Source organism: Phaseolus vulgaris, chromosome 1 (assembly GCF_000499845.2).
Source record: "Phaseolus vulgaris cultivar G19833 chromosome 1, P. vulgaris v2.0, whole genome shotgun sequence".
NCBI lineage: Eukaryota > Viridiplantae > Streptophyta > Magnoliopsida > Fabales > Fabaceae > Phaseolus > Phaseolus vulgaris.
The window spans coordinates 17,919,025-17,935,360 of record NC_023759.2 but is presented as its reverse complement, the minus strand read 5'-3'; positions in this window follow the sequence as shown (position 1 = coordinate 17,935,360).

The following is a 16,336-nucleotide window of genomic DNA, read 5'->3' as shown; positions in this document are numbered from 1 at the left end:
AAAGTTCGTGGCGGACAACAGGGTGGATGTCCTTCACATTAGCGCAACAAGAGGAAAGCCAAGGAGCCATCGCTCTTTGATTCAAGATACGACGAGGGCACCCAGCATCAGCACCTACGCGACCTCGCCCGAAGGAGAGAAGGGCGTACATGTATGCGCCTTGGAGGAAGGCGACACGTGGATGACGCCTTATAGGTGATACATTGCAGATGGAATTCTCCCAGCAGAGCCTGGAGAAGGAAAGAAGATAAAGAAGAACTCTGGAAGTGGATAGAGGCAGAACCAGTGGCACAAATCACTGCACACAAAGTACAACACTTTGTTTGGAAGAACATTGTGTGTCGTTTCGGGGTGCCAAGGCGTCTCATCTCCGACAATGGCACTCAAATCGCGAGCTAACAGTTGAGGAAGCTGTGTGCAAAAGTGGGAATCAAACAGGTGTTCGCATCATTCGAACACCCCCACACGAATGGACAGGTAGAGCCAGCGAATAGAGTTTTGCTGAGGGGATTGAAGCGAAGGCTTGAGAAGGCTTGAGAAGGCTAAAGGGGCGTGGGCAGAAGAAGTACCAAGGATCGTGTGGGCATACCACACCACGCCTCAATCTTCCACCATGGAGACACCATTCAGCCTAGTGTACGGGTCGGATGCCATGATCCCAGTAGAGATTCACGAGAGTTCTCCATGTTTCCTAAGCTTTGTGGCAGAAGAATCCAACGAAGAGAGAAAGGTGAATCTAGATCTATTAGACGAGGCTAGAGAGGAAGCAAGGTAAAGGTTGAATCTGTGAAGAGAAGAGTAGAGCATCAGTACAGCTCTAAGGTGAAGCTGTGGCAGTTCCAAGTTGGCGACCTGGTCATGAGGAAGGCTCATTCTTATGAGTTGGAGAACAAGTTGTCTCCCAAGTGGACCAGACCCTTTAGAGTAACCGAAGCCAAGGGAAACGGTTCGTACAATCTAGAGACTTTAGAAGGAGAGCCCATTCCACACAGTTGGAATGCGGCCAATTTAATGAGGTCACCCAAGTAAAAAAGAAAGTTCAAGTAAAGCTTTGTCTCAGTTTTCCTCTCCTACGCGATGTAAGAGCAAAGATTAAGAAACAAAAGACAAAGACTCAAGGCGTTGCCGGAGGTAGGCGTCGCCCAGACAGGGAGTCGCCAAGAAGAGGCATCGCCCAGACAAGGAGTCGCCAAGAGTAGGTGTCGCCAGGCGTAGGCTTCGTCAAGCTGAGACATCGCCTGACAAGGAAGCTAGCGCCGAAATCAGAGCAAGTAAAGGGAGCACATACTCGTGTGCAGAGATCAACCCATTAGCAAGGTACGTTCAGTATAAGTTAAAATTCGAGTGTCTAGTCCCTGAGCAGGGGTTAAGGGATTCCTTCGGGACGCCCCCTCCTCAGGTATGAATAACTAGCCCCGGTGTCTGGTGCTTAGACACCTCGCAAGGAAGTGGCGGGGGGCGTTTCCTTCAAGTGTGGGCATCAGGCAGTAAGAAGTTTGGGAGCAGTGGAGAACCAAGTCACTTGGTGCAGATACACGCAGCTGAGGAGAAGTGCCATCCTTTGGGAAACCTTCTCCTTGGGTGTAATCGCCAAAACCTCCGGGTCATCTTGGTGTTTAGACACACCAGGGACGATACGGCGATGCTTACAGCACGCCTCTCGCTGGGAGTGGGCACCAAGAACACTGATCGCCTTGGTGTTTTTAGACACCCTGGGGACGAAACGGCACTACCCCCGGGTGGGCCTCTCCTCAGGCGTGGGCACCAAGCACGCAGAGATAAGGGCTAAGTTGCCTTGGTGTTTAGACACCCCGTGGACGATACGACGCTGTTGTAATAGGCCTTTCCACGGGCGTGGGCATCAAAGCGTGACTTTGTCCCAAGTGTTTAGACACGCTGAGGACGATACGACATTGCGTTCAACAGGTCTCTCCTCGAGCGTGGACACACGATACAGGTAAGATAAGCCCTCCACACCCTCGAGCGATGTCGATGCCATAGAAGAAATTAAGTCCTCCCTCGCCTTTGAGCGATGTCGAGGCCAGAGAAGAGATGAGACCCCCTTTTTCCATCTTGAAGTAATGGAAAAGCCAGCAATGCCTTTGGCAATGAGTGCTAGAGGGCTCAAAACAAGTAAGTACAAAGCAAGTTGAAGACTTTTATGAGTTCAGAAGGCAAGTAAAAACCGACGAGAAAGAAGAAGAAAGAAGGATGGAAGCACGAGTTACCAAGGATAAGAGAGTAAGAGAAGTTAAAAAAACTCACGAGAAGGCAAAGACAAAGTTCGAATATGCATTTAAGCAAAATCAAGAGTTATAATTACAGGTAGGTACAAATAATGTTTGTTGCGATTACAAAAAGAGGCTATTCCTCAGAGGCTTCCAAGGGCACAATTTTGCCGTTGACCACTTCATTCAGAGGGCTGCACCCAGAGACGTCGATGCCGGGGTTGGCACAGGCCGCTTGGACAAGAGCCTCTGCGAACCCTGTGGCAGCCTCCTCATTCAGTTTTCCCTCGGCAACCTTGAAGTTTTCAGCCTAAGTGGCCACTTCTTGGTCTTTGGCAGCCAGAGCAGCAATCAGCTCCTGAACCTGGGCCTGAAGTTTGGTGTTTTCAGTGGTCAGCTGAGCACATTCATTGGTCCTTTCCTCGAGCGCAGCTTCAGTCTTCCCTAGTGTTTGCTCCCGATCAATGCACTGGTTCTCAAGTTTCTTCTGCTGCGCCTCGGAGGTCTTGGCTGCCTCTTAAAGATCGGCGATTTTCACGCGAAGAGGCACGACCTGATTAAGGAACTCAACATGGGCTTGCCCCGCCTCATGCAACCGCTTGTTGGCCTCTTCCTTCGCCTTTTGTGCCACCCTCAAAGAGGTCTTGTAAGCTTCCTCTTGGCGTTCCCAATGGCGTGCCAACCTATCCTTATCCTCTTTCAAGGAGGAGACCTACTTCTCTAGTGTTTGGAGGGTGGAGGCTTTGATGGCCTTAACTTTCGCTTGCTCATGCCAGGTGTTGGCGCAGGCCATGAAGGCGCCCATGTAATAGAACATGCTTTCCTTCTGGGCCCCTTCAGCTTGGCCGCGCGGAGCCATACTGCCCAGGTACCCCCTCAGCGAATCTTGCATTAGGAGGGGGAGTTTTGGGGCAGGTGGTGGAACTGTGGTAGGCTCAGCTTCAATCCCACCCTCCAAGGCCATCGGTTGAGGGGGGGAAGTGGCACTTGGAGGGTGTTCCCTAAGGGATTCAGCTCCGGAGGAGGAAGATATGGCGGAGGTCGCAGTTTGAGGAACAACTCCAGTAGTCCTTCTCCTTTTGAAGACTTGCCCCCTAGCAGAGTCTTCCTCGTCATCAGAAGGCACTACCACCACCCGTTTACCCTTGTCAAGGGGGGCTGGTTCAGTGGAAGCCTCAGCCAAGGCGAGAGGAACGGCTGCTATGGGAGCAGGGGAGCTTGAAGGATGGTTAGGAGAAAGGAGATTTGGAGTAGATGTCGTTGTTGGGGGAAGGTGTTGAGGGCAAAAGTTGGGAGAAGTAGGAGTGGTCGTAGAAGTTGGAGGTGTGGAATCTCCAACCCCTTGTGAGGAAGCCCCGCCCTTAGACTTCAGAATATGAGCAAGCATCAACCTTCGTTGCTTGTCCATCTTTGAACCTGCACTAAGAAGATAAATGCAGTGGGGGTTAGGCACAAGTTAAACACTATACAAAGAAAGCATATAAGTCATACACTAAGTAAAGCAAGGGCAGTGAATAGACGGTTATAAGGGAGGCTCTTATACTTATTTATTTCGCGAGGGCCTCGGCGTTGTACTCAAGGCTTATCAGGGTGGAGGTGTTGAAGGCCCCCACGCTAGCCAGAATTTGGCAAGCCTCTCGATTAGCCGAGGGCAGCTCATCAAGGGACTTAGGCTTCGTGTGCTTCACTTCCTTCACCCAGTACAGGGGGAAGCCGTCAAGGGCGGTGGGGTCGAAGTCAGAGCAGCACACTTTGAAGAATTTGCCCTTCCACCCCTTGAAGGACTGTTGGAATAATGTCAGGAGGACCCTTCCAGATATGCCGCTAAGGCTCACCCAGAGGCTTTTCCCCTGCTTCTTCACTTCGAAGAAATGAAGGAAGATGTCGACAGAGGGGGCATGTCCGAAGAACCCGCACAGAATGTCGAATGCTTGGACAAAGGCCCAGCCGTTAGGGTGTAGCTGGGCTGGGGCGACGTTGATTTCGGTCAGAAGTTCCCTTTCGAACCTAGAGAAGGGCAGGCGCATCCCTATGCGTTTGAAGACCACCTGGTAAAAGTAGAAGAAGGGGACTCCATTATTGGCCCGTTCGTCCCCACATACAGGCTCCCCTAGGGTACAAGGGAGCATTATTATGTCTTCGTCATGCCTTTTCGCGAAGGTGCGATGGTCGTAGGTGATCGACTCTCCTATGTGATCCCTCCAGGCCTTTGTAGAGACCAGGCTCGAGTACTCGTCGAGCAGCTCGTCGAGAGCCCAAGGGTAAAGGGCCCTATAGTTGACTTTTTGGGGGTGGAGGGTTGGACGTCGTTTTTGTACGCGCCATAGTTTGATGAGAAAACTGAAGAAGGAAGAAAGGAAAAATGTTTAGTAGATGGGGTTAAGGCAGAAAAGGGAAGAGAAACCCTAGGAAAAACCCCTACCCCCGCGAGAGATTCAAAAAGGAAGAAACAGAGAAATTGGGGAAGAAGAACACAAGAAATGCAGAAATGTAAACAGACCCAGGCAGTTATGAGATCAATACAGTAAAGTGTAAGGGGAATCAGAGTAGAAAAACCATACCTTTGTGGTTGGAAGTTGAAAAAATGTGAGCTTTCGCGAAGAGGAAAAGCGCAAGAGTCGCAGAGATTACAGAGAAGATGAACAGTAGAGGGAGTGTGAAGAGTGAATGAAACAGTGGTTTGAAGCGTGCGTTTTTGAAAGATGTAATGTTAACTTGAAACGCTAACGACACCCATCCCCAGCCATAGGATCGTGCCACGTGTCGAGAGATTAGCGCGCAACTTAAAACGTCACATCTTCAGCGTAGAGAATGTCGCGTTAGACGCTCAGAGAGCGTCATGTCAACGGATTAAAGGAATGTCACGTCAGCAAGAATGCCACGTGGATGCAAGGGCGAGACCTTAGTCGTTTTGCTGAAACAAGTGTCAGCTCAAGACTGGGGGCTTGTGTACCGTCCCGTCCCCGGGCGTTGACCAAAGTCAAAGTCAAAGTCAAGGTCAAAGTCAACATATGGTGGGACCCCTCAAGGGGGCCCAAGGGAAGAAAGTCAACAGGTTGACCGCTTAAGGCGTCGCCAGGTGTAGGCGTCACCAGGATGAGGCGTCGCCAGGTGTAGGCGTCGCTAGGATGAGGCGTCGCCAAGTTAAGGCATCGACGGTGTCATCCCCCCGATACTCATGGGTAGGAGAGACCGTGGAGGGGGTGACACTGCGAGAGGCCTCAATACCTCAAAACAGTAATAAAGAGAAGAGAAAGGTGGCTTCCAGGCCATAGTTCTAGTTCTCGCTAGCTGACTTGATCGTCGGAGTGCAAACGGCCGCGAGGGCGCCCCTTTGTCCACTTCTTTTCAGGTACTCACAGACGGAGCAGAACGAAGGTGCCCTAGCTCGCGAGGACAAACCACGCACAAAGACGACCCTGATCAACCGGCTAGAACAGTTTAAATCAAATATTTATACTGACATATCATATTTGTGAAGACTTTAAGTTGTATACTGTCACAAAAGTTATTATTGATTCTGTTTTATATATATTTTGTAACACAAGTTAATGATAAGTTGTTGATGTCACAAATATTTACCAATTGTAGCAAAATTTTAAGAAACAACTTTAATATTTTTTACAAATATATATTCATTTGCATTCATCATAAATTTCATCTCTCTTTTGTGACGAAGTGTTTATCTTAACAAACTTTCGTCAAAAAAATAAATTATATTTTGTAGCGAGTATTTTTTATCTTGAGATCACCTAACGTGAACCATTTGTGTTGCATTTATAATTTGATACTGTTTTGTTTTTGTTTTCTATTTATTTAATTTGATACTGTTTTCTATACACGCAAGAACATATACACCTACTATTTATCATTTTTATTTATCTAAATTATTTAAAAATGGTTGGTTTTAAGTATTCGAAGATATAAGGTAAAAAGAAGATATTGTTGGTTATTATTATTTTAATTTAATATTTTAATAACTGGTAAGATAACATTCATTATAATTAAATCAAAATAATAAAAAGATTGAACTGTAATTTTAAAATGATACAGTGACTAATAATAAAAATAAATTATTATAATTGAAAAAAAATAAACATAATTAATACTAATACAATTTGTTTTAAGAAATAATATAAAATATTAATTATCATATTTATTTATATGAATTTTACTTAAATCAGTGAAAAATAACTTAATTAACTTAATTTTTGGCAGATAAACCACCACATACTTTATTATTATTATTATTATTATTATTATTATTATTATTATTATTATTATATATATATATTAAAATTAAGTCTAACAACTGTGACATTAATTAATTTTTTAAAGTAGATAAACTACACTAATCTAATACATTTTCTTGCGACTGGGTGTGCATTTTTCATGCGTACGCAACATATACGTGGTTTTCTTTTTTCTTTTTCTTGCGGCTTTCTTTTCTTGCACTTTTCATATGTACCAAACATACAAGTCATCTAAAAAAAATAAATACTTGACTAAATCGTAATTTTTGTTTTCCTACTTTGCAAAATATTTTTATTTTTTTACAATTTCAATTCTTTAATTTTGAAATATTCATTATTTTTATCATATACAACTTTATTCAGTTTTTAGTTCAATTATTCACAATTTTTTTATTTATGATTGAAGAAAAAACTCATAATATTAATTACTTGTTTCACATTTTGGGCATAACGTGCAAGTTGTGAATAGTTTCGGTGTGTGTATGGATTTATGTTCGGAGTCTCCTATCTACGTTTTAAATTAAAAAAATATCCAAAACAATTTCAGTTTATATATATATATATATATATATATATATATATAACTTATTCATTAAATACGCATTCAATTTTAAAATATTTAAATTTTTTTATTATTTTAGTGAGTGTAGACAATTTGACATTAAGTGTTTGACTTTATAAATTAAATTAATAACTCATTTTCCATGCATTGTTGTTTTTCGCAGTAAATGGTATTTAAAGTTTTTAAAGGTAGAGTGTGGATATTTATCTTGCAGAATTGAACATTCTGGAGAACTATTTTCTAATGACCCAGATGAGACTAAATCGTTTTACGAAACTACATGTAAAGGAAGAATTTAAAAAATGTATATTTAAATGTTTTTTTTTTAAATATTTTACTTGTGTTAAAGTTTCAGTCTCTATAAACTGTTCAACTTTTTATTTTGGTCACTATAGTATTTGTTCATTTTGAATGTATTTTTGACAATAATCGTAGGAATTAAAAGCAAATAATTTATATAATATAAGAATAAAAGTAAAATAGACAAAAGGACTAAAATATACTTTTTTATATAAAACAAAAATGAATACAAAAATTAAGAACCAAAACAAAATACTATTTAAATAATAAACATATATTTAAATCTAAAAACAATGTGAAATAGGTTTTGACTTTCCTTCTTCTCATTAGTACAAATTTTGGTCGTTGGGGGCTTTAAATAGTCTTTGCTCCAAAGATACAGGAAGACTTAGAAAAATGAAAACGTGAACCTTCCGCGCAGAAAACAACATTGACGTGTCTATGTTTTTTTTTTGAAAAAAAATTGGTATCAATGTCCTTTTTTGTAATAAAAGAATAAAACTAATTTCACATTTATTAAGAATTATAGTTCGGTTGATTAAATATATTTTTATTTCATATAATATAGGAGTACATTAATCATATTTATCAGAGATCATTTTTGTAATTAAATACATAAGAATATTTTTAAACAACAACATTAAATAGAGATTTAGGAATTGATTTTTTTTTATATTTGCGACAAATAAACACGAATTTGTTCGTTTATATGTGTGTTGAAAGAGAATATTATTTTAATTTTTACTTTGTAATCGTTTGTTTAGTTGAACAGAGTTTATACGTTCCTCTTATTAGAAAACATGTCCTAATTTATTAAAGGAAAAACTAACACTAAAAAAATTATGAAATAGAAACCAAAATAATTAGTTGTAATAGTAATTAAATTAGAGATTATTTTAAAAATTAAATAAAAAATTAGTTTTTATTATCGTTAAATAGTTTTTAAATTGGTATTTAATTAGCAACCTAAGTTTTAACTACCACTTATTTAGTTTCTAAATTTGATTTCTAAAACCTTGTTTGCTAATTATATACCCATTTAGAAACTAATTTAGAAACCAATATTTTTTTTAATTTCTAAAATGGTCTCTAATTTAGTTACTAGTGTAATTAATTATTTTGATCTCTAAAAATTGATTTCTATTTCATAATTTTATTGTAGTGTAACTGATATGTAGATTGCATTCATATTTCCTATGTTAATAGAAAGATGTAACATCTTAGAGAAAATGTAACCGCAATACATAAAAATAATAAAATTTACATTAAAAGAGACAGTTAAAATTTAAATAATTATGTCTGAGTAAAAAAAATAGAAAACAAATAAAACAAAATATTGTAAATAAAGTACTTTATACAACTAAATTACTATGTATATCAAGTTCAAAAGAAAAATATGTATAGAGGGTTCATCCAAAATTTTGAGTTTTGTTAAACTATATTATTTATTTATTTATTGCATAATTTTCCAAATAGTCGGTGAGTGGTAATGTGCATCAAATTAAATGAAGTAATATATATTTTAAAAAATCTAGTAATTGAAAGGTGAATCTACAAATTATATTTTAATGTAAAGAAAATAATGTGATTAAGCTCATGAAACAATAATGTTTACTTGTCATTGAAAATCTCTTAAAATTTTATTATTATCGTCCTACTTATCTAATTTGAGCTCAAATAATTTTCAATAGTTATACTTTCTTAAGAATTTGAACATAGAGGGACTTTCATAATTGCCAAATATGTATATTTTGATTCAAACATTGGAAATTATTGAGGTACTTCTCATTCTTTTAAGTTGTACTGAAGTAATTTAAATTTAAAATTATGGGAGTAATGTTTTAAAGTTAATTTTAAGGGTTTTACTTATGTCAAGACATTCGCCTAAGAAAAGCATTGAAGGAATTTAAGCAAGAGGTAGAAAAACTCTTAAGATAATGCTTAAGTGAGGATTTTGCTTACTAAGAATTTTATTTGCTTAAGCAAGCTACATGGCTGCTTTCGTGGGCCAAAATAGATGATACGAGAAGAATTCTCTCCTAAAATATAATTGAGTGCATTTGAGAACACTGATAGCACTTCACTAATATTCACTAATATAGGTTAGATTTTTTTAATCTTAATTGTAACCAACATAAATATATATAAAATATAAACATTTTATATTGATAAAGGATTCTCATAATAAACCCAACTTAAAATGTTAGATTGAACAAAAATATCATAAAATGTGTAAAATTATTGTAATACACAACTTTCTATAATTCTTCTAGTACAAATTCTCATAGAAAGTGTAATTTTCTATAATTGTTATAACAATTGGTTCTATAAAAGAAAAGTTGAATAAAGTTTGAGAATCTTTTTCACAAAGCTAGACTAGACCGTCTAGTGAGATCAAATCAAGAAAACACTGAATTTTTATATTACTCTAATCTCTTATACTACGTCCAATTCTTTCTTAAGCTTGTTTTCTTAGAGGTTTCACTAATCAAACAAAGACTACAATCCAAGTACACAAATCACTCATTGTCCACACGAGTACACAAAATACTCCTGGTTAAACCTTATTAATCTCCTCCTAAGATTAAGAACTCTAAAACAAAAAACACTTTCACAAAGAGTATAATTTAGGGTTTTTAACCATGATGGGGTTATTTATTTTGCTTTTTACCAAAATGGGGTATGTTTAAAAAAATTACAAATTTAGGCAAGTCGTGCCAATTCGGAACGACTTTATATGCACAAATCGTTCCAATTTGACACGACTCTGCCATGTCATACTGAAGTCGTGCCAACTTGGCACGACTTCTGACCTATCATACTGAAGTCGTGCCTTCTGCCACGTCATATTTTTTATTTTTTTTTAATTTTATTGTTTATATATTGGGTAGTAAGTTATGTAATGTTAAAAAATAATTTGATACATAATTTTCTAAGAGTGTTAGTTTTAAGGAACAAAAAATTGGATAATCGTGTATGGATCATGGCCGGCGCCATTAAATATCAAAATATCAAAAAAAAATTGCATACATGAGACATTAAATATCAAAATATACTTTTTGGCTAGTGGGAAACCATGTCCGGCGGCAATGTCCTCAGGAGTTAATGGCTCAAAGTTTGAATAAGTTGATTATCCAAACATGATCCATACACGATTATCCAATTTTTTGTTTCTTAAAACTAACACTCTTAGAAAATTATGTATCAAATTAATTTTTAACATTACATAACTTACTACCTAATATATAAACAATAATAAAAAAAAAGACGCGGTAGAAGTCGTGTCAAGTTGACACGACTTCAGTATGACATGGCGGAAATTGTGCCAAGTTGGCACGACTTCAATATGACATGACAGAGTCGTGTCTAGTTGAGACTATTTGTGCATATGAAGTTGTGTCGAATTGGCACGACTTTCCTAAATTTGTAATTTTTTTAAACGGACCCCATTTTGGTAAAAAACAAAAAAAAATAATCCCATCATGGTCAAAAACCCTATAATTTAATTTCACTAGGGAAAGCTTCATAGTGTGAAGGATTTACAAAGTTTACTCGCAATCCACAAAGAACACTTGTGATCACTATAAGTCTTAGAAATAATGTTTTTCATTGATGTGTTCTTCAATTTCAACTTGATCTCTTTATAACTTGTAGAATCTTATTGTTGTAGCTCTATATTAGATAGCATTCGATTATGCAAAAACTGTGTGTAGAGCTTCAAGTTGTATCTTCATCTTTATGACTATAGATGCTTGATAAGGATAAAACTAATATGATCTTCAAAGCATTCTCGCTTATATTTCTGCCTTAGAAAAAATTTCAAAAAATTAACAGATTACAAAATTAAAGCACAGTTAAGCATAATCATTTGTCCCCTTATTGAATTATGTGTGTTTTCCTTTTTTAGTATTAATAAGATTGTTGCTCATAACAAGATATTTAATTCAAAGATATTATAGTTGTTTGTGAAAATCGTTTCATAATATAAGTTTATCTAGAAAATATTTTAATGTTACGACTCATATAAACTTAGTTTGAATTATCAAAGCATGTATTAATATAAGGTCATCCAACTGGTTCATAAGATTGTCTATCGTTATGCCATCTATAAATTTTGTACTAGCTACAAACATTGTATATACTTTTAAACCTTAAAGTGCATAAAACACATGTTAGAATATTCATATTTATATATGTGTTTAAAGAAATAAGACATTTGAAGTGTTTGTTATCATTAAAATTCATAACACATCATGGTCTATCAGACCTTTTAAGATCTCAGCAATCTCCCTCTTTTTTATGATGACAAAAACTATAAGTACATAAAGGATATTAGACACATGGGCTATTGTTCTTTTGCAGGTATCCTTTCTTCATTAATTTGTCTCATCCTCTCTCCCACTTGAGTTTGGAACTCTTTTGTCTCTTAAGGGTTGTTTTACAAGTTTATCTATTTAGCAAAAATGATCCTACAATGAGGTCAATATGGTGTCGAATTCCTCTTAGACGTGTTAGTCCTCTAGGTACCCCATTTGAAAGCACATCCTTAAACTCTTGCAAAAGATAGTTGTGGAAAATAGGAAAAATTGTTAGAATGGATGACTTTAAACTAGAGGAGGGGTGAATTGTTTAAAGAGGATTTTCGTAAACTTTTTAAAACAAGAATGAATTTATCTCAGGAAATAATTGATTCGAAATTCAGTTTACCAAAAATAGCAAACAAAAACAGCAGAACCAGAAAAACAATCGGTTGTTTCACATAAACAATCGGTTGTTTATACCAGCAAACAACAAACAAAACTGAATTTAAAGAGTTAAGGATAAAGAGATTGCACACAGATGTTTATACTGGTTCACTCCAAATCCAGAGCTACATCCAGTCTTCTCAGAAACCCTGAGGAAATCCACTAAGCAATCATAACTTGATCACTTACACAACAACCAAGAGAATGACCTTGAACACCTCAAGACACACACTCTTCTTGGCCAACACACCAACACCAAGATTGCTGATCTTGATCCCCTCAAGAACACACAGCCAATCTCAGCAAACACAGAAATGAAACTTGTTTCACAGAGTACAAGGATTACACTTGTTATAGAAGATAATCTGAAATCAATACAAGCAGAATCCTATTCCACAAACTTTGATCAATCACAAACTTTTAGCAATCTCAGCTCTTTGAAAAACTCAAAAACTCTTTTTAAAATCAGATTCAGATTCTTACTCTATATCGTTTTTCTGAATTTATTCAAAGATATAGTTTGTTATCAAATCTTAACAAACTCTTAAATTGCATTAAAAGATTGGTCAAAGCATTTAATGACTGGAGCGTAAGCAGTTAAAAACATTTAAAGCTCAGTCAAAGATAAAACAATTTTTCTGTTATGGTCCCAAAACAAACAATCGGTTGTTTCTTCTAATCAATCGATTGTTTTGGTTCTTAACAGTTCAACCATTTTAAAAACAGTTTTCAATTTTTTTTTCTCAAAACATGTAAGTATAAACAATCGGTTGTTTTAACTTAGTTTGAAAACATTTTACTTTCACAAAGATTGAGATGCTTATGCTTTAGATTTGATCAAGGGGTGGATTACAATACTCAAAGTTCCCCAGAACTATACTAAACCAGCACAACAACACCAAGCACAGCCAAGGCTTCGACATCCTTCAAAGGGTTTGGATTCTTCAAAGCTTGAACACCACTTGGTTCAACAATCTCCCCCTATTTGATGAAGACAAATCCCTGATGCTTGTGTTGTACCTGATTGAATCTGAAGCAGTTCCTACAAGATACAGTTTTGAACAGAGCATAGAACTTCTGATATTTGGTTAGCACAGATAAACAGTAATAAACTTCAGAGCTAAATATCAGAAAATATTACTCATCCAAACTGTTTTAACAACTAAAAGCATAAACTTAAAAACAACATATATCTCCCCCTATTTGTCTTCACAAATAGACAAAGAGAAGAGATAAAACAAGATATTGTTTTGATTACATCAGAATTAAAGCAGCAACAGCAGAAAGAAAAGATTTAAAAACCAGATATAAGCACATAAAAAAATCGATTGTTTCGATACACCAATCGGTTGTTTTTCCTTCATTCTTCATCATCAGCAAACTGAATATCAAAGATTTGGTTCTGGACAACTTCAATATGTTCATCTAGAGTCATGAATCGTGCATCCATGTTGTCAAACCTGGTGTCAATCCTCTGGAAATTACTAACACAGAGATCATGAAGGCTCCTTTGATTTTCAGCGAAGCTATCAAGCCTATTCACCACGAGTCTTTCAAAATGAGACATGGTTTGCATCCTTTCTTCTTGATTTCCAGCACCAGCACTAGGTCCAGCATCTTGATAATCTTCAGGTAAATCTTCATGTTGAACATCCATATCAGCAGGTTCATCTTGTTCAAGATCAGCAGCACCACTAGAAGAGGCACCAAGGTCACCATCTTTGCTTATCCATTTTCCACCTACTTTGGTAAAACCCATTTTGTTGAGTGATCCATTGTTCAACTCTTGAGTTGACTTGACCAACTCAGATGTTTCATCTTCAAGGTTCACTTCAAAATAGAGTAGAAATTTAGATATTAAAACAGCATATGGATAATGATAGTCACTTAACCTCATAGTTTTTTGCATGTGCTCTTTGATGATGTGAATCCAATTGATTCTGATTTTCTTCATGATGCAGAAGATATATACCAGATCTTCTTCAGTAAGAACAGAATGATTACTCCCCCTTGGAGTTAGAATCCAAGTCACAATGAGAGCAAGCAATCTCTCATCAAGCTTTAGACCTCCAACCGAGCATGTTCTTACTTGAGCATGTTGATTCTTCAAGCAACTCTTGTAGTATTGGATTTTGTTAAAATCCTCCACTACTCCAAGGTTTCCCTTGTTGATTCTAAGACCAGAGAACTTGAGACCAACAACAGCAGTCCATACTTCATGAGTTATCTCCATTTCTACACCTTTCACATGAGAAACTAGATTGTTTCCCTCAAACTTTAGGTTTGTGTAGAACACCCTCACCAAATCTGGATATATGTTTCCCTTCATCTCAAGGAACTTTCTGAGAGATTGATCCTTGAGCAGCCTTCTCACATAATCAAGCTTTTGACTTTTCAGCCAATCAAAGCATACAACCTTGGGGTTGTTTATCTTTTTGATACTTGTTTCATACCTATATCTCTCAATAAGATCATTGTCTCCAGAAAAACCAGCCTTCTAGCCTTCCTCCAGACCTTACAGCCCTGGATTTGACTCTTTTTGAGGTGGGAGGAGTTGATTCCTTGATGGCAGAGAAGAAAACAGAGAAGAGCTCTCTTCACAGATTTTTGCAAGAGATGTTGCAATTGGTTGTTCTTGTGGAAGAGATCAGCTGCACTAGTTTTTATAACAAAAAATCAATTAGCATTCAATTTTATTTAGTGGGTACCAGATTTTTTAGAGAGAGAGGACTTGACTCTGGTCTGCACAGTAAACGTCAGAAAAAGCTGAAAATCACATGGTCTTCACATGTGATCTTTGACTAGTCATTAAGGATCTTGAATTCCCAAGATTTTTGGAATATTTTTCTTTATGACAGTTGTAACTCCTCTCTGAACGTGATCAGCTTTCAACACAGATTCTTTGACCAAGATTCTCTCTTTGAATTGATCTGCAATGGATATAAATTCAAAATAGCAATTAAAACAATTTCTTCATAGTGCTGTCAGACCCAAAACAATCGGTTGTTTTTCTGCAGCAGTTAAAACTGTTTTTGAATTTTAACCATGAGCAGAAAGAGTTCAAAGCAGATGATACTAAGCGTATTAAAAATATTTTTAACCATGAGAGAGGACTTTTACAACACAAATTAAGAACAAATAAAGGAAAGTCTTATCCTTATGTTAAATCTTCCATGAGCCATGTACTTTATGATCAAGAAGCCTCTTTTCACTGTTGAGGCCTTTTGCATAACATTGATTCAGCTTCAATGACTGCCTTTTTCTTCAAGAACTTGATCAGATGACTCAGTCCCTCCTTTTTCTTTAGTTTTCTTGCATAAAAAGATTTCAAGCAACAAGATTTGGTCCCCTTACAAATTTGGGTCCTTTTGGCTTTTCTTTGCAGTTAGAAACTTCACATCCCTTAGGAATCCACTTCATAAAACCTCTTGCAGCTAAATATTTTCTTATTTTGTAGAACCTAACAGAGTGGCCTTTCTTCATGCAGTAAAAGCATGTAACAACCGGTTGTTTCGTCTTAACAATCAGTTGTTTTTCTGGCTTTCTTGAAAAACTTTTTGAAAACTTATCTTGTTTGTTTTGTGGATTAAAGCCTAAACTAGCCCTTCCAAAAACACAGTTTTGAGATGCCAAGACATTCTCAAAGTTAGATTTTCCTTTCAAAAGCTTATCCACAGTACTTACAAGATAGTGCACTTTCTTTTCAAGGTTTTCACAATTTTCACAAATAAGAGTATCACACTTGCAAGAAGAGTTTTTGAAATGTATTTCTAATTTTTCAAAATCACTTTTTGCTTTTTCCAGATCTTCTTCAAGTGATTTAACTCTCTTTTCAAGCCAACTGTTAAGATCTTTCAATCGGTTGTTTGAAAGAACCAATCTATTAGCTTCATCATGTGTTTCTTGAAAAGCTTCAAGTAATTCACTGTAATTTTGTTCATTTAAGGAAGCACATGAACTTACCTCACTTGAGCTGCAAGATTCATCATCATTTTCAGCAACCAAGCAGATGTTTGCTTTCTCATCTTCACTTGATGAAGAACTTGATGATGATATCTCATTTTCATCCCAAGCTATGTAGGCCCTTTTTGTCTTGCCTTTCTTTTCCTTATAATTGGGTTTTTTCTCCTTGGTTTTGTTTGGACAATCTGCCTTTATATGACCATGCTCACCACAACCAAAATAAGTATAGTTATTGGAATTAAAATCATTGGATTTCTTGTTTCCATACCTATCTTTGTTGTTGTC